The 26,318-nt window shown below is 36.1% G+C and overlaps 1 protein-coding gene across 1 annotated transcript in view; it reads left to right on the forward strand.

The window, feature by feature from the left end:
- Positions 1–26,318, forward strand: part of Cipc (Clock interacting protein circadian) — a 439,550-nt gene that overhangs the window by 241,927 nt on the left and 171,305 nt on the right. The gene's annotated exons all lie outside the window — the stretch shown is intronic.

Raw genomic sequence — 26,318 nt, forward strand, 5'->3', positions numbered from 1 at the left:
GAAAAGCTCCACCCCGCGTAATTATGGACAAAGTTGATGTTAACGCCTCCGTTGTCCATTCAGGGCGGAATCGCCAGTCTTGTAGATGGGTCCCTTGTCGCTGCGTCAGTATTGCTTCACGTTGAAATATTTACAACCGGAAAGCACGACACTAATCGCCTTCTTGATACTTAATGAGTCTTAAAACGTTACGTAAATGTAAAACGAAATGTGTGCCTGCAGTGTTACAGCTGTTAGCAGCCAGCCGTGAAAACCTACATGGAATCTGAAAGTTAGTACCGATTTCATGCATGACTCATGGTTAAAGATGGTAGATTTTCGCAATCACGATAAATTCAAAATGTGCCCAAATGTTTTTAAAATAAGTAATTTTATTTTGAAGGCATGTTAAGTATATTATTGTATTTTTTTTATTCCGCGATAAATTGCGAAATTGAGTAGGCCTACAAAATGCGAAATATATACAGGGACATAATTTTATTTTTACTAACATTTTTAATATTAACTTGTCTATACCTCTGGATCAACGCCGTTTGCTACCCCCTTCCACGACTGGAGTTCGATGATACTGGCGTAATATACAAACAAATCACTTTACTAGGTATAGGAGGGAAGAAAAGTAGTTCATCCATTTACGTAAACTAGGAAATATCGCGCTTTTGAGTTTGATCATTTTCATTAGGTTTTTGTTTAATCAAAATACAGTACAGTATTAACAATGAGTGTTTTTACTCACGAACTGAACTCTCCATTCAGACGTATTCATTATGCAGTATATATTATACTGTCTACAGCACTATAGACTATTGTACCTAATTCCAATTACCAGTTTCGTCTTTCATACTAGAAACTGATGTTGAAATAATTCTGTACCTACTCTATAAAAGAGTACCTTACGTACTGTAAATTAAATCTTCATTTCTGCCCGATACGAATAGATAAAATTACTCAGACATGCTATTTACTGTCCGTCCAAGTGGTTATGTCGTAGGGTCGTAGAAAGGGAGGAAATCACGTGACAGTTAGTTACTTAACGAGGCCCTTTTATTTTAAACAGTTGTATAATGTTACGTAGACGTCCAATTCCTAACAGAAATTAATGTTCTCAGAAAAGAGCTAAGACAGCCCAGCCACTAGCTGGCGAATGAAAGCTGGTGGGGGAAACCGAGATACGACGTAGGCAAATGGACGACAGTACCTGTGCGAAAATGATTCAATATTGAATGCTCTTTCGTCACTGGAAAACGCGAAAATATTTTTGGAACGTACTGTTTACTATGACCGTAATGCTACTATGACTGTATATGCGGTCTTGGATCTGTGTGGAGGACGGTTGAACTTCATTAGTAGAAGCGGTGGGAGTGAAGTACATTAAAAAACTCAGGTACAATAAAAATTGAAGTAAAAATAAAATGATGTCTCTGTAAGCTTACGTCCCTGCGAAATAAGTGCGAAATTACATTTTATGAGACATTTTTGTCTTTTTGTAAAAAAAAAATGAAGCAAGTTTCTTAATCAATAAACGAGCTATCGAGTCCAATAGTGGGTCGTCAGATCAGTACATTAAACCCTAAAAAAATTGTTAGCTACTAAGGCAAGAATATATTTTATTTCTGTACACTCAGACAGTTATTTTATGTCAGTGGTCGTCATCACTCGCAGAAATGTGCAAAGAGTACGCGGTGCTGTCCCGTGTGCACTGTCGTGCAACAGGGAGAGATAGAGAGCATACCCGCTAGCAGCTACAGAGTGCACCCTAGTGCACTGCGTTTTTCCGCGGGTAAGAGAGACTAGCCCCAGCGTGCTCTGTGCTGACGACCCCTGTTTTATGTGGTTAATGATTTTCATAAGCATTTAATAACCAGTATTAGAAACAGTGTCTGTGATTGAGGTTCTGTCTGATATGTACACTGAAGTTCAAAAGTATCCGACCTACACTAGTTTATTTTCTGAGATAGGAGGACAGTTGGAAGAAGAGCAGTTTGACTTAAGGAAAGGAAAAGGTACGAAATATGGACCTATGCAAACAATCGGTGAAAGATACCTCGAAAAGAATAGAGAAGTGTATATAGTATTTGAAGAGTCCACTGCAAGAATGATGGATGTCATTTGGAATACATTTTGCAGGAGAAGCAATTGAAAGTTTGAAATGCTTAGCGCTCAAAGCTTAACTGTGATTTTCCGATCATTACTGGACAACGACTATCAGTGTTAATGCCATATATCACTCTATGTACATTCTATAAGTCTTAAGCTATGCATTGACAATCTTGGTTCATTTTCGACAAGAAAGTGACATCCATCATTCTTGCAGTGGACTCTTCATTTGTGGACCTAGAAAAGGCATTTGACAGAGTGGATTGAAATAAACCAATGGGGATCCTGAAGAAAATTGGTGTGGATTGGAAAGAGAGAAGGTGTTCAGTAATCTTTATATGAAATAACGAGTCGAAATCAGGATAGGAGAAGAAATGTCAGAAGGAAGTGAAATAGGGAGAGGAGTACGACAGGTATCTCCATTATCACATACCTACTCTGTTCAGCATATACTCGGAGGATTTAATGAAGAACTATTTTCAGAGTATGGGAGGGGTGACAGTAGGTGCCAGAAGAATAAAGTGCAGAAGATTTGCTGATATGGCGTTGTTAGCAGAAAAGGAGACGATACTAAGGGATATGCTACTGGAGCTAAATGACAGCTGTGAGCAGTATGGAATGAAGGTAAATCCAAACAAGACGAAGACCATGTTCATAGGAAGAAAAATAAAGAAGGTAAAAGTGTGCATTCTAAATGAGGCAGTAGAGCAAGTGGACAGCTTCAAATACTTTGGGTGTACTGTAAGTAGCAACATGAATTGCTACCAGGAGTAAAAAGTAGGATAGCAATGGCAAAGGAAGCTTTTAATAGAAAAAGGAGCATCTTCTGGGGATCTCTGGAAAAAGAACTATGGAAGAGACTAGCGAAGTTCTTCGTGTGGAGTGTAGTACTGTATGGGGTAGAAACATGGACATTACGACGAAATGAAGAGAAGCGGTTTTAAGAATTTGATATGTGGACATGGAGAAGAATGGAGCGTGTGAAGTGGACAGACAGAATAAGAAATGAAGATTATTAGAAAGAGTGGATGAAAAAAGAATAATACTCAACCTGACCAGGCAGAGAAAAAGAAACTGCCTACTGAAGGATGCACTGGAAGGAATGGTGAGCGGGAGAAAATTTCGGGTCAGATGGAAATATCAGATGATAGACAACAATAAGATACGGACCATATGCGGAGACTAAGAGGAAGGCGGAATATAGGAAATATGAGAGAATGCTGGGTTTGCAATGAAAGACCTGCCCTTGGGCAGAACACTATGAATGAAATGAATCATAGTTCCTGGTATGCTGTTGAATATTCAATTTTCTGTGATATTTCAATGCGAAATTAAATGTATGCATAGAACAGAACTAAATTGTAATGGGATATTCGTATGCATCATAATCAGCAATAAAAGACGAACTTCACAAGTTTCATGCATTCATTGTGACTGTGAACACATATGTCGCGTGTTACATTATTGGAACTGAATCACTTCTGTCCGAATGAGAGGAGATGCAGGTACCCCATCGTGCACGATGAGTCTAACATCTGTCTGCCGAGGTCACCCGCATAACAAAAGCTATTTTATTCCCTCATTAAACAAATTTGTGGTGGTTCACTTTTTACTGTCTCGTAACCTCTGCTTTTTGACCACGTGCGACGTTACATCGTAGGCTACGCTGAAGTTTTAGTAAACGTTGGAACTAGTTTTAAAAGTCCTTGTCTTTATGTGGACTTCATTTCGCTGTCTGAAGTTATTTTGTAATTCAACACCCAGCAGGAATCCAAATACGTACATTCAAAGAGGAATAAGGAAACAAAAGATTCTTCTTAGAAACTGAGGATGTAATTGCTCTTGTAGCATAAAATGTTGGAATATGGTAATTGTTAAATCAGAATGTCAGAAATCGTGCGTACGTAGTTCGATTGTCGGCACGGAAGTGAACTCTTTCATAGGGAAATGTTTTCTTCCGGTATCTAGTGCTTATATCACGAACATTTTTGGAATTGATAGTTGCGAAGAGATTAGGCGAATCCCACTTTCTGTAAGCAAGGAATGTGGAAGATTTATGATCAGCTGTCGTTTGACTACCGTTAAATTATTAACGTTAATTTTCTAACGTCTCGTTAATTTCAAAATATCAGTAAAAAGTAAAGAGTTCTGTCAGTTTTACAGTACTTAAGGGGTTAGATACAGCTTACAGCAGTAAAATTTTGGAAATATTCAACTTTTTTTCCTCCATTACTGTATCTTGTACAATAATGAAAATTAGTAGGCCTATGTGTCCTTCTGCTATATGAATATATATATATATATATATATATATATATATATATTTTACGATTTAAAAAAATTATTTATATTTTTTTTTTTCAAAATTCAGTTCACTGTGCAGTGATGAAGCGTTTCCTACACAATTAAAAAGCTATCTAACATTCTGTTATGAAGTCGACCTGGTTGGCGAGTTGGTATAGCGATGGCCTTCTATGCCCAAGGTTGCGGGTTCGATCCCGGGCCAGGTCGATGGTATTTAAGTGTGCTTAAATGAGACAGGCTCATGTCAGTAGATTTACTGGCATGTAAAAGAACTCCTGCGGGACAAAATTCCGGCACATCCGGCGACGCTGATATAACCTCTGCAGTTGCGAGCGTCGTTAAATAAAACATAACATTTTTCTGTGATTAAATTTTTTGTGTGTATTTATGCATGTCATATCTACAATATGACGCAAGGTCAATTCTCTACCTTTGATAGATTGTCTGATAAAAAATAAATTCATTTTAAAAATGGTCAAATATCAGTATTTTCTTTTAACACAAAATAAAAAAAAATTATTTATTAAGAAATGTAGTTGTATTGTAAACATGAGTTTCAGAAATAAAATAAAGGAGAGAGAACATGAAAAAGTTAATAAGTTTATGAGTTACGAGGGAAATCCTTCATCACTGCACAGTAAACTGCCACCATTTTGAATTTTGAAAAAAAAAATGTAAATAATTTTTTTTAAATCGTAAAAATAGTTTTTTCATATAACAGAAGAACAATGTTTTACACACACCAATTTTCATTGTACAAAATACAGTAATGGAGGAAAAAAAAAAGTTGAACATTTCCAAAAATTTTACTGCTGTAAGCTGCACCTAATCCCTTAATTCATGTATAAAACATGAAGACCACTGTTCTGTTTAAGAACAGTAATTTTATGTAGTATCATTTTTAATTAAAGCAGCGTCTTGCAAGCAGGCCGTGCACCGGCAACGACCATCAATCTGCCCGCAAAAGATGCGGTGTAACTCTCGCAAGAACCGTTTGTGGCGTGGCGAAGATTTTGGCGAACAGAATTCAAACTCTGAGATTTCTTTCGGGCATGAATTTGAAACCCATTTGGCTGAGTGCCTGATTAGATGTTTTTCTAGGTTTTTTCCGAAACTGCAAAGAAGTTTGTTTCTCTACTCGCGGGGAATTCACTCTCCCGTCTAGCGGACGAGAACGCTGTAATTCCCGCCACTCGGAAGCAGTCACTGGCGGGCAGGTGCGTAATCGAGAGAACAGCACATGTTATTCATAAAATAATTCTCACCACATGGAAGCAACATGGGACAGTATGGCGGGCAAATAGTTTTCGTTATGTAATATATTTTTGTGCAAGATCGTGCGTATTCGCTTGGTTTCCGCACAAAACCAATCCGCGGAAAGTCTGAAATTCCACATTCAGTATTCCTAACCTAACACACATAACAATTTCCCTCTTCTTACCGCTTAAGTGACATATTGATTTTACTGCTTTAGGCTTTTAACATATTATTTTTAGAGACGTTCAATATAGTAATAATTAGACTTCGTTGAATTGCCACACGCAGCATGCAATCAGGTTTCCGATGTACGGTAGTATAGAGAAGGTGAGCGGCCGCCCGGTCTCGTAGTATAAGCAGTTCATGTTAAGAGATGTGACCGGTCCAAATAGAACAGCTACAGCTAATGTATAGCTATGTAAGCACTTGTTTTTACATTACTGTGGTCGGAATAGTCAAATCTTGACATTTGTTCAGTGCAGACAAGAATTCAATCAAACATACTACAATGAGAGTGTTGCTGTTCCAAAGATTACCTCTGGAGTACCCTTACCCCTGCAGCCAGTCTTGACCTGTTGGGGAACGTGGTTGGATGCTGTTAATTATTATGCAGAACATTACGGCAAAATAATGGAGGTAATTGATGCATTAGATAGCACAGACAGTTCCGCTGTTGCAGCTGTAAAACCATTGCCTTCTGAACAGCTATTGGAAGATATTCTGTTCATTGATTCTAATTTTAAAATCGTGTCCAAAAGGATCACCCTGGTAGAATCGTCTAAACTACAAATCTCAAAAGCCCTTAATAAAGCGGATAAAGCATCACAAATCGTTATCCAAAATATCACTAATTTCAGAAAAAGTGAAATGTAAGATGAGAAACATTATTGCTAAAAATTCTGCCTATTCACAACTTCGTACTATAAATGATGTACTATCACGTCACGACAAGATGTGGGAAGTTGGTGTGCTAAAAAGTAGTGACTTCCCGTTCTTCAAATATGCACCTATTACATCGTGTGATGTTGAATGTATATTTTACCAAAATAAAAACTGTTTAAGTGACCATCGGAGGAGGTTACTTTGCAGTCGCTTAAAATGTACGTAACTCTTCACTGCAATGCAAATATTCAAGGATGATGTGAGTATATTACACTAAATTTTAAGAGTTAATATATCTCACTATAAAATAATTGTGTATTTACATGTTTAGACAGTTGCTACTTCAATGATCATTCATTATATTTCTTGACTGCAGGATACAGGTTTTATTGTAACCGCAGTATACTGCTCAGTGTTTACATCAGAGGCACACTCCATCCGTTGCACGGCCCTTTCTCATACAGTCTATACCGCGAGCGTAGTAAAGTTTACGATTCTCGTGGCAATTCCACGAAGTCTAGTAATAATTACAAATTGGAAACTTACCACTGCAATTTCACGTAAATTTCACTCTTAATTATTGTTTTTAAATATTTGCAAAAATTAAGTAAACTCTACAACTCCACTAAAGTTACTGCATTCGTGATGCAAGTAACATTAAGGAAGCCGTGAAAAATCAACAAGATTCCAGACTCATCATAGACTGGGGGAAAAAGAGACAGACGTATATCACGGCCTGCTGGAGTATAGTAAACACAGAAAACATTTCAAATCAACAATGTTGAAGATAGATATTTTTGTTTTGCAAATATGCCGTCACTGAACAGAAACCAAGACGGAGATTTCATTGCAACTAATTAGAAATTCCTCTTTCAGGTATGTAATAAACAGGGAAAGGATTTATATGTAAATACATATTTACTTATAAAGCTAATATAATTTATATTTTGCATTATCTTTATGTTTCACAATGTGTAGGGTTGAAAAATCCTACTTTTATTTTCCATATTTTTCCATATTTTAGAGTTTAGTACATATTTTCGTTAATTTCCATATATTTTCCATATTTCATATAAAACAGTCCATATTGTATTAGGTTTAACAATAAAACAAAACAAAATTCCATTAACTTTTAAAAATACATTTCAACAATAGAGATTTAAACACATGTTCAGTAATCCCTTTAACATCAGAGTTATTTGAAAATTAGCAGTCCTATCAACAATGGGAAAGTAAGTTACAAAACTGTATTAATTTAATTTAAAATTTTTAACAGACTTCAGTTGTGCAGCTCAACAGTTAAATGCCAGTCAGAGTACACATAGGTTCAGTTTTGTAAATCATACTATAAAGACGGTAAATATGCCAAAAGTACGTCATTCAGTCAATTTAAAATCAAAACTAACAAGTTACATTTCAGAATTTAAAGAAGATGGTTTATCAACTGACAATAAAATATTATTTTGTAATTTGTGTCAGTGTGCAGTATCATCTACACAAAAGTTCCTGGTGCAACAACACATTACAACTAGTAAACATCAGGCCAACAAACAACTAAATTCCAAGCAGAGACAATTGTTTTTAACACAACCAACAACATCGAATGTAAGATCTGAGTTTAACATCGACCTGTGCCGTTCTCTCATCTCTGCTGATATTCCTCTCTACAAACTAAAGAATAAGGTCTTCAGGGAATTCCTTGAAAAATATACTCAACATACAATCCCGGATGAGTCAACACTTAGGAAGACGTATGCTCCATCCATCTACGATGAGACAATACAGAAGATAAGAGATGAAATTAAAGATAGTTCAATTTGGGTTTCCATTGATGAGACTCCCGACAAAGAAGGTAGACTTGTTGGTAATGTAGTTATCGGTTTGTTAAGTGAACAATATTCTGAACGAATTCTTTTACATTGTGATGTTCTAGAAAAGTGCAATAACAAAACTATAGTTAAACTGTTCAACGAAGCTATGGGTATCCTGTGGCCAAAGGGTATTATGTACGATAATGTGTTATTCTTTATTAGCGATGCTGCCCCTTATATGGTCAAAGCTGGACAAGCATTATCTGTTGTATATCCTAAATTGACTCATTTTACTTGTGTGGCGCATGCATTTCATCGTGTGGCAGAAGTGGTCAGAGACAATTTCCCTAAAGTAGATTTGTTGATTTCATCAGTGAAAAAAGTATTTCTCAAAGCTCCCAGTAGAGTTAACGTGTTGAAAGAAATGTACCCTGAAATTCCATTGCCACCAAAGCCAATTTTAACTAGATGGGGTACATGGCTAGAAGCAGTTGAATATTATGCCGAACATATAGACTCTATTAACAATGTTCTCCTTGCATTGGACTCTGAAGATGCAGTCTCAATTGATACTGCGAAAACAGTTACCTGTGACATAAGTGTGAAGAATGACTTAGCTCACATTCAGCATACATTTTCATGCATCATAAAAACGCTCAAAAGTCTCCAAAATAGGCACCTTTCACTATCTGAAAGTTTTGAAATTATAAATAGTACTGTGGAACAACTGAATCGTGGTAGAGGTAAAGTTGCAGATGCAGTAAGAGCTAAGGTGGACACTGTACTTTCAAAAAACCCTGGATATGAAGAACTACAAAAGGTTGTTGCTGTGATGAGTGGTGAATCAACAGTGAAGATTAACTTGGACTTATCCCCAGCAGACATTGTGAAATTGAATTATGTACCAGTTACTTCTTGTGACGTCGAACGCTCTTTTAGTCAGTATAAATCTATCCTCAGAGACAATAGAAGAAGATTCACTTTTCAGCACTTGAAAGAAATGTTTGTAACCTATTGTTATGGTAACAGACAATAAAAATTGTGTTTTGTTGAAACTACATTGGAAGATAAGGTACGTCCATTATATTTTTTGTTTAGTTTGATTAAAATGTACCAATATTTAACGTACATAGTCATTTTTTTATAATTTTAAGTCCATATTTAATTCCATATTTTGGTAAAAATCCATATTTAATTCCATATTTTGGTAAAAATAACTACATATATATTTACATATTTCATATATTTTTAGTCCATATAAATCCGTTCCCTGGTAATAAACGATCTTCGCACAAAATAATGTACGATACACGAGTGGTATGTTTTCTTTCAATTCTCGGAAATTAAAAAAGCTCAACTACGTTTCGCTTTTTCAAACTTTTCCTCGAACATGAAAACTTCAACATACCGCTCTTGTAACGCATATTACTATTAAAACGCGAGATGGAAAGAGAAAATATCACTTTCGCGTAACTTACACAATGCTAGCACACAACGTCACGAGTTACGTTTACTTGTTTAACACATACTCTGTACAGTTATGCATATCATAGTCTGTTGGAAACGGTGATATCAAGAATTTGCTGTGAAATATTCTTCTGATGTCCTTATTTTGTCAGTTTTCAAACAAGTATGGCACATTGAACATAAATATGTATTCTTGTTCTGACGTGTATCGCAATCTTGGCATATCACTCGGCAACTGATTGTTAGCAAGTGGAGAACTTGTTTTTCGCACTGAAGTGAACCAAATCGTTGCGTTGTTCACCTGATCGTACCGCGCACGTGACTCAACAGCACGTCGTGACTTCCGTTGACGATCCAGATTTGTTTTATTACCGGAAGGAATTCCACATCTTCTCACGAAAGAGAAACTCTGCACAGAGTTGCTTTCTATTTGCAATCTATTGTGTTGTTAAAAATGATACCATAAAAATGTTCGGTCAGCCATGCTACGTAATTGTCTGCAAATCAGACAATTATTTGAAATCAGGTTTAATCATTGATAGAAATGGATGATATTACAGAAAAGAAGTAAGTTTCACGTGTTATGAATTTCAAAACTGTTCAGTTTTTTTTTTGTCATGTTACAGTTTATTTTCAAGTATTATTCATAAGGCAGTCTTAGGTGGAATAATTTAATCTACAACCAAATAAGAAGAATGTTCGTTCTTTGGGTTACACACAAATAACGTTCTCTGTAATCCAAAGATTAAGAAATTCGATTATATTTAGAAAATATAGGCAGACATTCTCAGCAGATACCAATGGATAGTGATGTACAGTACGTTTCAAAACTCACGCATATTTTCTTTTACAGCTAAACGGAAATGTTCTTCAAAAAACAATCGAACACGTCAAACAATATATTTTGAAAAAGACTTTTTCACAAAAACAAACCATTGTTGATATCATTGTTGTGCGAGTTGTGAAACATTTGAAAAATTTTTAAATGACGCCCTGTGTTTTTCTGTATACAATCTGAAAGATTTTATTATTCTCCATGTTTAAACAAACTATTTTTTTTATTTTTTTTTTATTTATTTATACTGGCAGAGATAAGGCTATAAGGCCTTCCCTTACACTGTACCAGGTTACAAAGTAAACAAGCAGTGAAAATTTAACAAAAAGTTAAAGAGAATACTAACATATTACAAAAAAAAATAATAGCATAACAAAATCGACACTAAACAACATGAAAATAATACTATAATAGAAAAGAGAAAGTAAAATAGAGATCTAAAGATTGGAATACAATAAAAGCAATTCAGTTAGTACAAATAGTTAATAGGGAAAACGTAAGGAAGAATACAACAAATGGAATGTAATAAAATAATAATAAAAAGGAAGGAAAAAAATATGAAAATGAAAAAAAAATCCACAATGATAATAAATTCATCTGGTGATCAAGAGAACAAAAAAAGACGAAAGGAAGGAAAAGAAGTATATATTTTTTACAAAACTGTCGCAGAGAAAAGGGCTTATAATTGAAAGGCGTCTGAATTGAAAAAGTGTAATTTTAGTTTATTTTTGAAACTAAGTAATGTCCTACAATCTCTGACATGTTGTGGTAGAGAGTTCCAGATATGAGCTGCAGAGACGGTAAAAGATGAAGAGTAGAAGGATGTTCTGTGTTTAGGGATGGAGAGTGTGATATGGTGTTGTGATATTTATTTCGTGATATGAGGACAAATGTTGAAAACGAGAATCTAAGTAGCTAGAGTTAGAGTTCTGAAGAGTAACGTGAGAGAGGGAACTATCAATTGTTTTATAGAACAAACGTTGCTATGGCAACAAAATAAATATCATAATCGTGATAAAATAAGCACCACAAAATCACATCGCTATTCCTTGGCATTCATTGGATATTTAACTTACATCTCATGTTAACATCTATCGATTATGTCTGGTAGTACGAGTTGTGTACATGTCAGCTGCAGTTGGTTGTTGAGAATCAGCGTATTTGTATAATCATGAAAAGGGGGCGTATAAAGGAATTTGGAAGGAGAAGGTAAATATCACACTTTATGTGGTATTTATTGCAGGTGGAAGGTGGGGTAAATCCACACACACGTAAGCACTCATATGACCCTACTGTGATATTCACTATGCGAGGAGTAAAGAGCCCTTGTTTAAAATCAACAAATCTACTCTTTGTTATAAAACATCGGTTTTTAATCATTAACATCAACAAGAGAAGGTCAGGCACGTGCAGAAGTCTCAAACACAGTGTTGCCGCTTTCTCCCATGTTGCAAACATGATTTAGCGCTACAGAAGAATATTAATAATGGAAGTGGCAACATTTATTTTTAAGTGGTCACAGATTATTTATCTCTATGAAAACAAATCCTTCATACTGCTGAAATTAAAAACATCCGCTCCCTGTCACTGTCAGATTCAATTACTTAACTGTAATAGAAGAGCAACACATAGGTGAGTAGTCGATGTTTTCAGCTTTAAGATACACTCATAACAATCCGCACTAAATCATTTGCTTGTTGCTTCATATCTCGTCCTTCTTCCTCTGTGATGTAGGTCAGGCTCGGAGATGATTTTATTTCATTCTTGCAGTCCATGAAAAGAAAAACAAAGACTTCATTATCTTAAGAAAAGTCGTTTTTCATTAAAAGCTATAGTTTTTTACTGTAAACGAGGATTCTTTAATCCTGGCACAGAGAATATCGTTGGACTCGAATGATACTGCATCTATCGAGGCGGCTGAAATATAGTTACTGGCTAACAATGAGTTGGAAGGGAATCTTATATTTATGCGTATTCATTTTCCCGGTGTGCCGAAAGCATTCATGTCACTGAAAACTGTTGGACTCCCTTACATGTGTCACTAGCAACTTTTAAGGAACGAAATCCAATCTGAGTTCTGTTTCTGGCAGTTTATGGCAAAAAGTAAAGAAAAAAGAAACTTAACATTTTGTTTTAAATAATCCTAGGTACCAACAGTTGTGCGATATTCGAGACATTCTCGAAGGAAAATCCTTCGTCGCACAAAAAGATTTATCTCTGTCTGCGGAAAAATTAACATTGGTAATTTAAATACGCCCCAATGACCTCTTGTGACGTGAGAAGAAGTTTCCACGATACAAAAGCATCTTTAGGGACAACAGACGCGGTTTCTGTATTGAAAACCTGAACCATGCGCTGGTCGTGAACTGTAACTCTTTCGCTGATTTTAGACAACTGAACTATCTCTAAGTAATAATATGTGCATACTCATTAGCAGGCTTAGGATTCGAGACAACTTAAGAATGAAGTGAAGTTACAGTGCAACGAAGTATACAGTTGGAATGAAGTGGCGCGTTGAGTTTTGTTTACCTGCTCGTTAGAGTACAATTCGGTTCGTGATCAGAGGTACAGTGTTCTTCCGTCTCTTCCTACGAAACGAACTCAGGCCATCACAGTGCATTTTCAATTCATAGTGAACGGGTTTTTCGAACTAGTTGCAAGTATGTACATTGTACACGGGTGTTCATTGTAACGCTAACGCCTTCAAGTCGCCGAGGGACATGAAAACTTATGAGGTATACACAGTAGAGCGTCTCGTTTAGGCACAGTGGAAACGTAAACAAAGTACAAATAACGTGTGGGGGGAGGATGAGCCCTACAATAAACACGAGGGATGCGCAAGGTTTTAGTTACAACGTTTATGGCAGACCATTAATTTTTTTTTTTTTTTTTTTTTTTTTGCCACTACTGTACCATCGGACTCTGTCTTCACAGATGGTTGTTATGTCTACCATGAAATCCGAAGCACGCTCCGGTACTATGTGTTTACAATTACATCTATTTTTTTTTTAATTTCTATTTCCGGCCGGAGGCCATTTTCCGAAAGATTTCTGTTTTTCCGGTTTCAGTTTTTCTGTTTTCTGTTTACTAAACTAACACAAACACAACACCCATGCCCGAGGCGGGACTCGAACCCACAACCCTTCGGACCAAGCCGTAAAGTCATTACGTGCCTCTACGGCTTGCGCCACCCGGGTCGGCAACCATTAATTGAAATTATATTTTCCAGAAACACACAAAACAAAAGAACACAAATTGCATAACGTTATCATATGCACATTTTAACAAACAAGCAATTGTAACGTTGAAATAATTCAATATAACAAATCAAATTTTGCTACTTATATGATGTTACTTTCAAGAAACATTTTTTACGGTCATGAATTTCATTCTCTGTATGACTAATATATCACCGTCTTCTGTGGTCGAATTAACAAAACTACAGTATATTGGTCTGAAGTGGTCAGGTACAGTGCCTGATTAAATTGAATTTTGAGAAGGAATAATTACGTTTAGGAAATAGTGTTGTCACTTCAGATCAATATACTGTAGTTTTGTTAATTCGGCCACAGAAGACGGTGATATTATGTTAGTCATACAGAGAATGAAATTCATGACCGTAAAAAATGCTGCTTGAAAGCAACATCATGTAAGTAGCAAAATTTAATTTGTTATATTGAATTAGTTCAACGTTACAATTGCTTGTTTGTTAAAATTCGTACATGATAACGTTATGCAATTTGTATTCTTTTGTTTTGTGTGTTTTTTGGAAAATACAATTTCAATTATTGCTCTGCCATAAATGTTGTAACTAAAATCTTGTGCATCCCTCGTGTTTATCGTACGGCTCGTCCTCCTCCAACACGTTACCTGCACTTTGTTTATGTTTTCACTGTGCCTAAATGAGACGCTCTGCCTTTATCCTACACTTCATTTTCCACCGTCACTAGATTGTACTATTAACGAAGCACATTAAATTTACATTCACAGTATGTCTGTCTACTATTTTCAAGGAACTCTGTAGTCAAGTTGTGCGTACATTGGTTGCTAAAGTGTCCCGGATCCTAAGCCTGCTCATCAGCATTCATACTGTTACAGAAAACATAATTTCTCTTCGTTTATTTTATTAACATATTTTATACTCTTTAAGAGAATATTTGCATGTCTATTTAGAAGTTTTTCAGGGTATGAACTTCTGGATTGTAGTGACGAGAAACAGAAATTCGGGGACGACCGTCAGACTTCGTATACAAGACGAATAAATGCTTTAGACACGTTTAAAACAGAACGCCGAAAGTAATCCTTTTGTTTCCTGTACCCTTCATAACGAATGTGGCCCGTTATCTAAACTGCTCAAGATAAACCCATTCTAACGTCTTCATGAAATGGAGGATAGTGAAGTAGACCGGCTTATCTGCAGAGTAACAGCCTGGGACAGTGATATAGGTCATTCTTTGTCCCTACAGCTCGTAATGTTCTCTTGGCTCTCACCTATAACCATGAGCAGACGATGTAACCACGGGCATTATGGCGGCGTGCGAGGCCCATTGTAAGAAGCCTGGTCTGATTCTATATCGCTATCTAACAAGCTAACAGCAGTTTCAAGATTAGGGTCCCAGTTAGTCAGTAATGCTTAAGGAAATGTAGGCCTAATATTTTACCAAGTTATTACAATATAAAAATATAAAGTGTTATAATGTTGAAACGCGTATCAGTTTAGACCAGGCCTGCACAAGGTTTGCGCTCTCCGAGCCGGCTCACAGCTCATGAGCGGAATGCAGATATTAGCTGCGCTCTGTATAAGGATGGACTGGAAGAAGGGGTGATCTCGAACAGAATATACACACAAGGAAGTACTATTACGAGTGTTTATGAAATGAATTCCCGTTCATTGTTTTCAAAACTATCTTGGACTATTATTAATAAATAAATAAATATTTATTTTAGAGAAATAATAGAAATTCTATAGCTACTTAAATGTACAATGTTATTTTGTTATATTTTTATTTATCAGTACTTCAAAACGAGGTTTTATGCTGTTGGCAGCTGAAAGGAACAGTAGCCTACTGATCGTAATGAAACATCAGTTACAGATGTTCGATGCCTGCCTTTATTAAAGTTGATTATAGAAAACTGTTGCTCACAAATATAAATGTTGAGCCAAACATAGCAATCATTTTCACAGTCAGCCTGTGTAGTCGTGGTTACTATTGCTAATGTTTAGTCTTGTAAAATTCAACCAGGCTAGTAGTATTATTCAAACGATCTTAGCCCTTAGGTCACATTGAAGATCAGTAAGTTCGAGCTGTAAATCGTTAAATGTTAAATGTTATGTTCCGTCTTTTAGATTCCTCCATATTGTACTGTAGCAGTAGGTAAGCAACGTGAAACAGTTACTGAGAATAGACCTACACACTGCACTCCACTAGACAGCTGAGTGGTCGTTTCCCTCTCTTCTACCTATAGCAAGTCTATGTCATTCTGACGTATCTTTCTCTCCGTTTCGGCGAGCGGAAAACACGGCTCTCCCGCTCCTAAGGAGCGCGCGCGCTCGTTGAGCGCTGTTTGTGCAGGTATGGTTTAGAGTTTAAACCTGCTAACCGCCAAAAAGAAAATTTTACAAGGGAAGCAAAAAACTGAGTTTAAATTAACTTTAAAACTTAAGGACCAAATCCAAAGTACAGGTGGTATTTGTACCTGTACTTTGGATTTGGTCCTTAAGTTTTAAAGTTAATTTAAACTCAGTTTTTTGCTTTCCTTGTAAAATTTCCTTTTTGGCGGTTAGCAGGTTTACACTCTAAGCCTATGATATTTTCTACAATGTGTGTGTGTGTGTGTGTGTGTGTGAAATAAATTATTATTATCATATGACGCTTGAGTTGTGAGGGTGCTAGAAACAACACACTGTGCCGCATTGTCTGTAATGAGGCGATATTAGCGATCCTAGTGGTTAGCAAGTATCTATGGATGCATATTTACTACGTATTGAGCTTCGCGACTGTATATACTAGACTGTGATATGACTGTAATGCTTCTGTGTACTTCGAGACAACTCGATAAGTAACGATTGTTTCCCACTCGATCGTGTTCAATCACTTTACGATATAATGACGTTAAAAACTGGTCATAAGTGGATTTCCAGCCTAATAAATAAAGAATTTTCAACATCTGCTATAGAGGTTAGTAATCTCCTAAAGATTATTTATTTATTTATTTACTTATTTAGACTACTTATTTATTTACTTATTTATTCATTTATTCATTTACTCATTTATTTATTTATGCTACTTATTTATTTACTTATTTATTCATTTACTCATTTACTCATTTATTTATTTATTTATTTATTTATTTATTTATTTATTTATTTATTTATTCATTTACTCATTTATTTATTTATTTATTTATTTATATATTTATTTAAATGGACATGTTCCAACGCAATACATATCAGCTAAGACATTCACTTTTAACCTTAAATTAAATTTCCGAAAATTTGTAATTTTTTCACACATTATTTCATAACTCCACAACCATTAGAGATAAAATGCTTAAATTTTGTACACTGATTTCACATCCATTTAATAATAATTTAATAATTTGAGGTATAACAAATTGTGGCTAGCATCATTTGTTTTGAAATAAAGAAAGAAATGTGTTCGTTCTATATAAATCACTCTGTACAGTAATGTACATCAGACTTGCAAATAAGCAGATGTCCACACGCCCTGGGCGTCAAAAATATTTTCACACCATCTAAGATATTAATAACAAGGGCGATTGAATTTAAAAGAGAAACTCCGAAAAAATTTCAATCGGTTATTGTTGAAAGGAACAAGGAAACTTGTGGATAATCTATCGAAGGTTCAATTTTCGATAGATTATCCACAAAACAGTATTTTTCGATTATCTCAAAACTTTAAAAAGTGGACTTAGTTCCTTTCAACAATAACCGATTCATTTATGTTATGCAATGAATATTTCAAATGTTTAAAACTTTGTATTATTTTGTGATGCTTATTACGTTTGGGATCATCGTGCTAACCACACGATACTTCCATTCTGGTTGGATGATCGTCCACCTCTGCTTCGACATGTGGGCGTGAGGCCAGCAGCCGGCTGGTCGGTCTAGGTTTTCTTTTATATTAGGCCTATATTTACTCTTACAAGCAAACATTCTGATAGGGGCAGATAAAAAGTTAATTTTTTTTCTTTCACCATGTTAATATCGTCAAAAGAGATGCTTGTACAAATTTTGGCCACTCGACCACAATTACGAAGACCGTAAAAAAAACATTCGCCAAGGGCTGTTAACAGAAAGAAAACACAGTTTCATTGGAAAAAATTATTGGAACAGACACCGCAATTGTTGAGCTATTTTTCAACATACTCCTCACCGGAATTGAGACATTTTTCAAATCATGGGATCGACGGAGAGATGAAGACGGCTGTCAAACGCTGGTTCCAATTCCAGGCGGCTGACTTCTACGACACAAGGATACAAAAATTGATCCCATTGTATGACAAATGTCTCAATTCAGTGGGAGATATGTTGACAAATAGCGCAACAACTGCTGTATCTGTTTCAATAAATATTTCCATGTAATTGTGCTTTTTTCTGTAAACGGCCCCAGGGAAAATCACTTTCTGGACGGCCTCGTAATTGCGGTCGAGTGGCCAAAATTTGTATAAGGACTTGTTTTGACATTATTAACATGGTGGAAGGAAAAAAATTAACTTCTTTATCTTCCCCCTATCAGAATGTTTGCTTGTTAGAGCAATTCTGTGAGAATTTTATTCGGTGTTATCCCTGATCAGATTGGCATTATGTCAGATAGGGCATTCCCGTGTCATGAAATAGCAACATATAAAAGAAACAACCATTAGTATCTGCTAGAGTTGGGCAACGCGATTCTTTTTCAGAAGTCGATTCCAACGATTCAATCACACATTACGAATCGATTCTAACGATTCGTTCACGATTCTTCTCAGTCTGCGATTCCAACTATTCTTTTGAATCGTCAACGAGTTCACGATTCTTCCCAGTCTGCGATTCCAACTATTCTTTTGAATCGTCGCAAGACACTTTCCTTTGCAAACCACGCGTAGAACAAAAAGTTCTACATCTCTCTCATAGATGGCATAAGAGGCGAGACATTGGATTGTCTCTTTCCCATTGGCTGGAACCATTCAGTATGAACTCCATTAGTCTACAAAATTACCCAAGATAATGTCTCTAAATTATAATTTATCAACTGAACCTTATTATGAAGTACATTTTTTGCATTACATCTCTATTTAACTATGCAAATTTCAGGTTTGTGTTCATTATTTTCCATACTTAACAAATGCAGTACATATTTTGATTTCACTCTCGCTCGGGAGCATTCGACACGGTTCGGAAATGTCCGTTGACAGGTTACATCAAACAACGAATAGAATCGTGGGTTACGATACCATGCCGATTCCTTCATATTCTTTAGAATGACGATTCGTTACGATTCGTTTGAACGACGATTCGTTGATACCACGAATCGATTCTTACGATTCTTTATTATTAGTCGTTCGAATGAACGATTCGTTCACGAATCGACCCAACTCTAGTATCTGCCGTGAGTGCTTGCTTTCTAGAACGTCTGATTCCAAGCGCTATTGCAAAGGGTTCTCTTTTCTACTTAACATCTTTGATGTAAATTCAGGCTCCTATTAAATAAGTATCTTTATTCCCTGGAGGTAAAGCCGGCCGAAACGTGATAACAACAAGTCATTTCCTTCTGATAGCACAGAGAATCCTGTTGATGACGTGAGAGCGACTCCCGTGTAACGACTGCACGGTGCGTGATGGCTGATGGCCCCACTTAACGACATCTGCTCTCTGGCTAGGCCTGGCTCTTCTTCCGCAACTCGATACATCCTCCGCACAGGTAACTGTACCCGGCAACACAATTTCCTGTTTGCCGTTGTGTGTTAATTTCATCTCAGAGTTCGTCGTGGATCTCGGAGATGCGTTGCGTTCGAGTGCGGCAGCTGGATTCTCTCCTCATCAGCGTTGCCAACCCCATGCGCTGGAATTTCCCTAGTCATTGCTTGTTTTCTCCCTAGAAAGAACTAAATTTCCCTAAAAACTGCAAATTTACACGGACCTAAAATACGCTAACGTAGTATGAACAGAACAATGCTATATTACACTATCTAGAGCAGGGCTGGGCACATTACGTGATTCTGAGAAATGAGCGCTGTGTGCTTTAAAGAGCGGCTCTTGCGAGCGTGGTGACGTATGCATACTGTACGTCATTCAGTGTCGGTACAGTGGTGACTCTGCTGGCGAACTTTGAAGACGGAGCTTCCGCTCACACATTGAAAAGGCTGATGAACATGATAATGATGATGCTAAGTATTGTATCACAGAATATTCCGAAATGACATTAGTAATGCAGTATTTTTTAAATATAACCTAACTGATTAAGAAGTTCAATATGCAACGGCATTATTCTTTACAACATGCTACTGAATATGACAAATATGTTGGTAATGAACGCCATAAATTAATACAACAACTTAAAGAAAATGTTTCTCAGGTACTTTATACCAGAGTATCTATTTGATATTTATATTGTATGTATGTATGTATGTATGTATGTATGTATGTATGTATGTATGTATGTATGTATGTATGTATGTATGTATTTATTTATTCACACTGCAATGGGCATATACCCGGTGGCAATGGTAACTAATTACACTCAGTAATGACAATAATAAACTTATTAATTAAAAATACAATTAATAATAATACTAATAATTAATAATAATAATAATAATAATAATAATAATAATAATAATAATAATAATAGGAAATATGTTAAATTAAATGAAACGATCACTTAAAATAACATTTGAAATAAGTCTAATTTGTATCTTAAACCTAAGATCGAACTAAAACCCACGAGTATGATATGTTCATATCTGCACAAGTACCTTTCAACATTACACTCATTTCGCTGTCAACTCACTCACTGCACTGGAACTACGACACATTTCACTGATTCTATCCTGATTTCACTAACACTTCAAAAACATTTCACTGTTCAAATACTTTGCACTGCCACTATAAACTATAAAGCTTCACTGACAGGAACACGTTTCACTTACACTACACACTTCACTGACACAACATAATTCTTCACTGATAAAACACTTCAATAACAACATATCATTTACACCCTTTAAATACTGTGTATAATTTATTACCGTCTATTAATAAAGTCCTTAAGCCTATTTTTAAATACATTTTTTGTCGTTGGTAAAGCCTTTAGTAAGTCTGCAGGTAAAGCATTCCAGTCTCTGATAGTACGATTGAGAAAAGAAAACTTTCCAGTGTCCGTCTTCTGCCTTCTTTCCCTCAATTTATATGAGTGGTCGTTTCTTGAAGATTAATTTGGCGGTTGCAACCTATTGCATTATAAGTTATTATACATTTAGTAATATATAATTTTAAATTATTCAAGTATTATGTTATATCACAGTATAGTATGTTACAGTTTATATATCATATCATATCATATCATATCATATCATATCATATCATATCATATCATATCATATCATATCATATCATATCATATGTCATGTCATGTCGTATTATATTATATTATATTATATTATATTATATTATATTATATTATATTATATTATATTATATTATATTATGTACTAACAGGATGATAATAATGCACTTAGTGAATCGGCTATGAGAATTAGCTACAAAATTTGCCACGAAATCTCAAGGGAATTGAAAACATTCAACGAAGGTGAATTCACCAAGCGATGTTTAATTATATTGGCAGATGAACTCTGTCCACAGCAAGTAGGGGAAGTGGAAGCCATACGTCTGTCTCGTAGAACCGTGGCGAGGAGATTGCAGTCTGTGCGTATGGGTTATGTAAATAAGTCACATGATTTGTGTGTGTGTGTGTGTGTGTGTGTGTGTGTGTGTGTGTGTGTGTGTGTGCATAGAGCGAAATTTATTCCGTTAAATTAATAAGAGCGTTATAAAGTTTGTACTTTACAATGGATTGATGTAATATCCTTATAAACTATTATGTACTGACAGACTGAATGACTAGAACAACCGTGGCTCTTGTTATATTAATGCAGGGAAGGTAGCTTTAATGCGAGTCCGCCACTGCATGAGCGTTCTGCTCTGGCTTGGAATTGAAGTGCCTTGCGGAGCGAGAGCAGCTCTGGCAGACTAAATGGAGCCGCTCTTATGCCCGGCCCTGATCTAGAGGATACCTGCACAAACAGCGCTCAACGAGCTCGCGCGCTCCTTCGGAGCGGGAGAGCCGTGTTTACCGCTCGCCGAAACGGAGAGGAAGATACGTCAGAATGACATAGACTTGCTATAGGTAGAGGAGAGGGAAACGACCACTCAGTTATCTAGTGGAGTGCAGTGTGAAGGCCTATTCTCAGTAAATGTGTCACGTTGGTTACCTACTGCTACAGTACAGTATGGAGGAATATAAAATACGGAACATAACATTTAACATTTAACGATTTACACCTCGAACTTATTGATCTTCAATGTGACCTAAGGGCTAAGATCGTTTCAATAATACTACTAGTCTGGTTGAGTTTTACAAAACTAAATATTAGCAATAATATCCACGACTACACAGGCTGGCTGTGAAAATGATTGCTATGTTTGGCTCAACATTTATATTTGTGAGCAACTGTTTTCTATAATCAACTTTAATAAAGGCAGACATCGAACATCTGCAACTGATGTTTCATTACGAGTCCACGCCTGTGGAGTAACGGTTAGCACGCCTAGCCGCGAAACCAGGTGGCCCGGGTTCGATTCCCGGTCGGGACAAATTACCTGGTTGAGGTTTTTTCCGGGGTTTTCCCTCAACCCAATATGAGCAAATGCTGAGTAACTTACGGTGTTGGACCCCGGACTCATTTCACCGGCATTATCACCTTCATCTCATTCAGACGCTAAATAACCAAAGCTGTTGATAAAGTGTCGTAAAATAACGTACTAAAAAAATCATGACGATCAGTAGGCTACTGTTCCTTCAGCTGCCAACAGCATAAAACCCCGTTTTGATATACTAGTAAATAAAAAGGTAACAAAATGATATTGTATAAGTAGCTATAGAATTTCTATTATTTCTGTAAAATAAATATTTCTTTATTAATTAATATTAGTCCAAGATAGTTTTGTAAACACTGAACGGGAATTAATTTCATAAACACTCCCTTTTGTGTATATTTGGTACGAGATCACCCCTTCTTGCAGTCCACCCTTATACAGAGCGCAGCTAATATCTGCATTCCGCTCATGAGCTGTGAACCGGCTCGGAGAGCGCAGGCCTGCTCTAAGCCGACGATATGTTGCTTTCTATGAAAAATTGAGGATGCAATATGAGCATTAAAATCCAATTCCTTCATAGCCAACTTGACTTCTTCCTTGATTGTCTTGGAGGTTACAGCAAAGAACACGGGGAAAGTTTCATAAAGACATGAAAGAAATAGAAAAGCGTTGTTAAGGCAGGTGGATGAAGTGATGATGGCTGATTACTGTTGGTCTATGAAAAGAGACAATGTGAAGCTGCAACATAGAAGACAATCTCGAGGAAGAGATATTGAAAAATTAAGAATCTGTATGAGACTTGGAATGAGTTGAACCTAAATTGTGAATATGAATAAGATTGCACTAGCATTACCACTATGAATTAGTTTTATATTATTTGGTTGAATCAACAATACTCAACATATATTTGCACATCTTGTCCCACAAGGAACCCCACCAATTCTAACATTTATGGTGTATATTGAAACAATTAGAAATATAATTCGACCTGATACATTAGCAGTACGACTAGCTGCTAACATAATTGCTGGACATTTACTACTAACTTTACTAGGAAATACAGGTCCATTTCTAAGTGATATAATATTACGATTATTAATTATAACCCAAATTGTCATCAGATGGCTGGAAGCAAGTAATGGTCTCTTAAACCAAATTATAGTAATTTAGCAATTACTTCTGAAAATTTAGTTAAAATAATATTATCTTGTCAAAACAGAATTATTCACTAGAATATTTTTCTTTTCCACAAATAATATCTTATTCGTTTGCTGTGGTCGTGCCGGAGAATCAGTCCCATTCCGAGGCGTATTGTTGGGTTTCGTAACAAGCTATGTATATGATTATGTCTCGTGACCAGAATATTGTACGAAATGGAACTATACAAATTGAATATTTATCCTTCGAAGAGGTGGAAAAATTCAAATATCTTGGAGCAACAGTAACAAATATAAATGGCACTCAGGAGGAAATTAAACGGAGAATAAATATGGGAAATGCATGTTATTATTCGGTTGAGAAGCTTTTATCATCTAGTCTGTTGTCAAAAAATCTGAAAGTTAGAATTTATAAAACAGTTATATTACCGGTTGTTCTGTATGGTTGTGAAACTTGGACTCTCACTTTGAGAGAGGAACAGAAATTAAGGGTGTTTGAGAATAAGGTTCTTAGGAAAATATATGGGGCTAAGAGGGATGAAGTTACAGAAGAATGGAGAAAGTTGCACATAGCAGAACTGCACGCATTGTATTCTTCACCTGACATAATTAGGAACATTAAATCCAGACGTTTGAGATGGGCAGGGCGTGTAGCACGTATGGGCGAATCCAGAAATGCATGTAGAGTGTTAGTTGGAAGGCCAGAGGGAAAAAGAACTTTGGGGAGGCCGAGACATAGATGGGAGGATAATATTAAAATGGATTTGAGGGAGATGGGATATGATGGTAGAGACTGGATTAATCTTGCTCAAGATAGGGACCAATGACGGGTTTATGTGAGGGCGGCAATGAACCTCCGGGTTCCTTAAAAGCCAGTAAGTAAGTACAAATAATACCTTTAAAATGATTAATATTATTTATATTTTTCTCTATTATGTTCAAATTATTTAGTTCTATAAATTTCATATATTCCAATTAAATTATCAGAAAAAAATTAATATAAAAATCATACATTTAAAATGATAAGTGACTTATTTTTTATTCTGTTTAGTCCACTCCTGTGGAGTAACGGTCAGCGCGTCTGGCCGCGAAACCAGGTGGCCCGGGTTCGAATCCCGGTCGGGGCAAGTTAACTGGTTGAGGTTTTTTCCGGGGTTTTCCCTCAACCCAAACCCAATATGAGCAAATGCTGGGTAACTTTCGGTGCTGGACCCCGGACTCATTTCACCGGCATTATCACCTTCATCTCATTCATACGCTAAATAACCTAAGATGTTGATAAAGCGTCGTAAAATAACCTACTAAAATAAATCCTTCAACAAAGTCAAATTAATCAAAATCAGCCTTCGATATTAAAAGCCTTGAACCAAAATTTAATTTCGCAACTCTTTGTTATCAAATGCTTATGATATAAATTTCAGAAAGAGGAAAAGTCCACAAGTTTCGTGTTTTCTAAATTTTCCTCTGTTCTATTACACTGTTCTTAGGAAATTTATTATGTAATAAATTATAATGAAGTCCCATAATAGTAACTTGCGTTGTTCTTACCGCGAATTTACTTACACGGCGTAATACTTGTAATTCTGCACAATACGGCCGATCTAATCTCTCTTCAGATTTGCTGTTTAAGGAGAAATCCCGTGCAGGCTGTTGACATGCTGTTTATGTTGCTTATCGTAGTGATTACTGAGCAGACTTGAAGTCTCTCTTCACTTCAATTAACGTCATGCACGTTTCTCAACGCATGTTGCAATTGCCTCAGTTCTAAATATCATTATTTTCTGTTTCGCAACAAATGCTAGACGTATGACATCGTGCGATTCGCAGACAAATTGGACAAGTTATCTAATCTGTGTAAAGTCTAAACATTTCTTATGATCTCATAAATAACTAGGCTTGCCAACCGTCCCGTATTTCCCGGGACAGTCCCATTGTGTCCCGCGTCTCGAAATAATTTTCCCACGCATCAAAATGCCTCGATTTCATGGCATGTTAGACGTTTATCATACCATATTGTTTGATTTAATCTGGATCGCATAGTCTCATACAGACGAAATGGAGAAATGACTCTAGTACGGATGTCCAGGGCAGAAATTTAATTCTCGTTGTTGTATCAACAGAATTACGGGTGCAATGATCATAATACACAAGTTAGGGCAAGTTTAATCGCAGCCTATAGGGTAGGGGAGACTGTTGTAACTTTAAACACTTTTCAGATTTTATTTGTTTTAATTTTGGGAAATGATATTTTTTAAATTAAGAAATACTTTAAACAATTATTGAATATTCCTTTACAACTTCGTGTATATATTTTCCTGTTCTACACATCTATTAAGGATGGAAAAAATAAAATGTAATATGTTCAAAGGTATATCAGGTACATGTACCTTAGAACCAGTGGCGGCTCCTGCATATTTCTTAAGAGGAGGAAAGAAGTTATCAGCACGAAATGACACCTTCTAGAATGAAACTTGCTACAAATTAGCCTACGTGCACACAAAATCCAGGTAGTGTTGGGGTTGGCCTTCCCTTTTGTATAGCAATAATCTGTTCTTGTAAACTGAGTTTCCTAAATTGTCCAAAATATATTGTGCTTTCACTTCCATTCATTGTTGAATAATTGCGCAAAT

This window comes from Periplaneta americana, chromosome 6 (assembly GCF_040183065.1).
Source record: "Periplaneta americana isolate PAMFEO1 chromosome 6, P.americana_PAMFEO1_priV1, whole genome shotgun sequence".
Taxonomy (NCBI): domain Eukaryota; kingdom Metazoa; phylum Arthropoda; class Insecta; order Blattodea; family Blattidae; genus Periplaneta; species Periplaneta americana.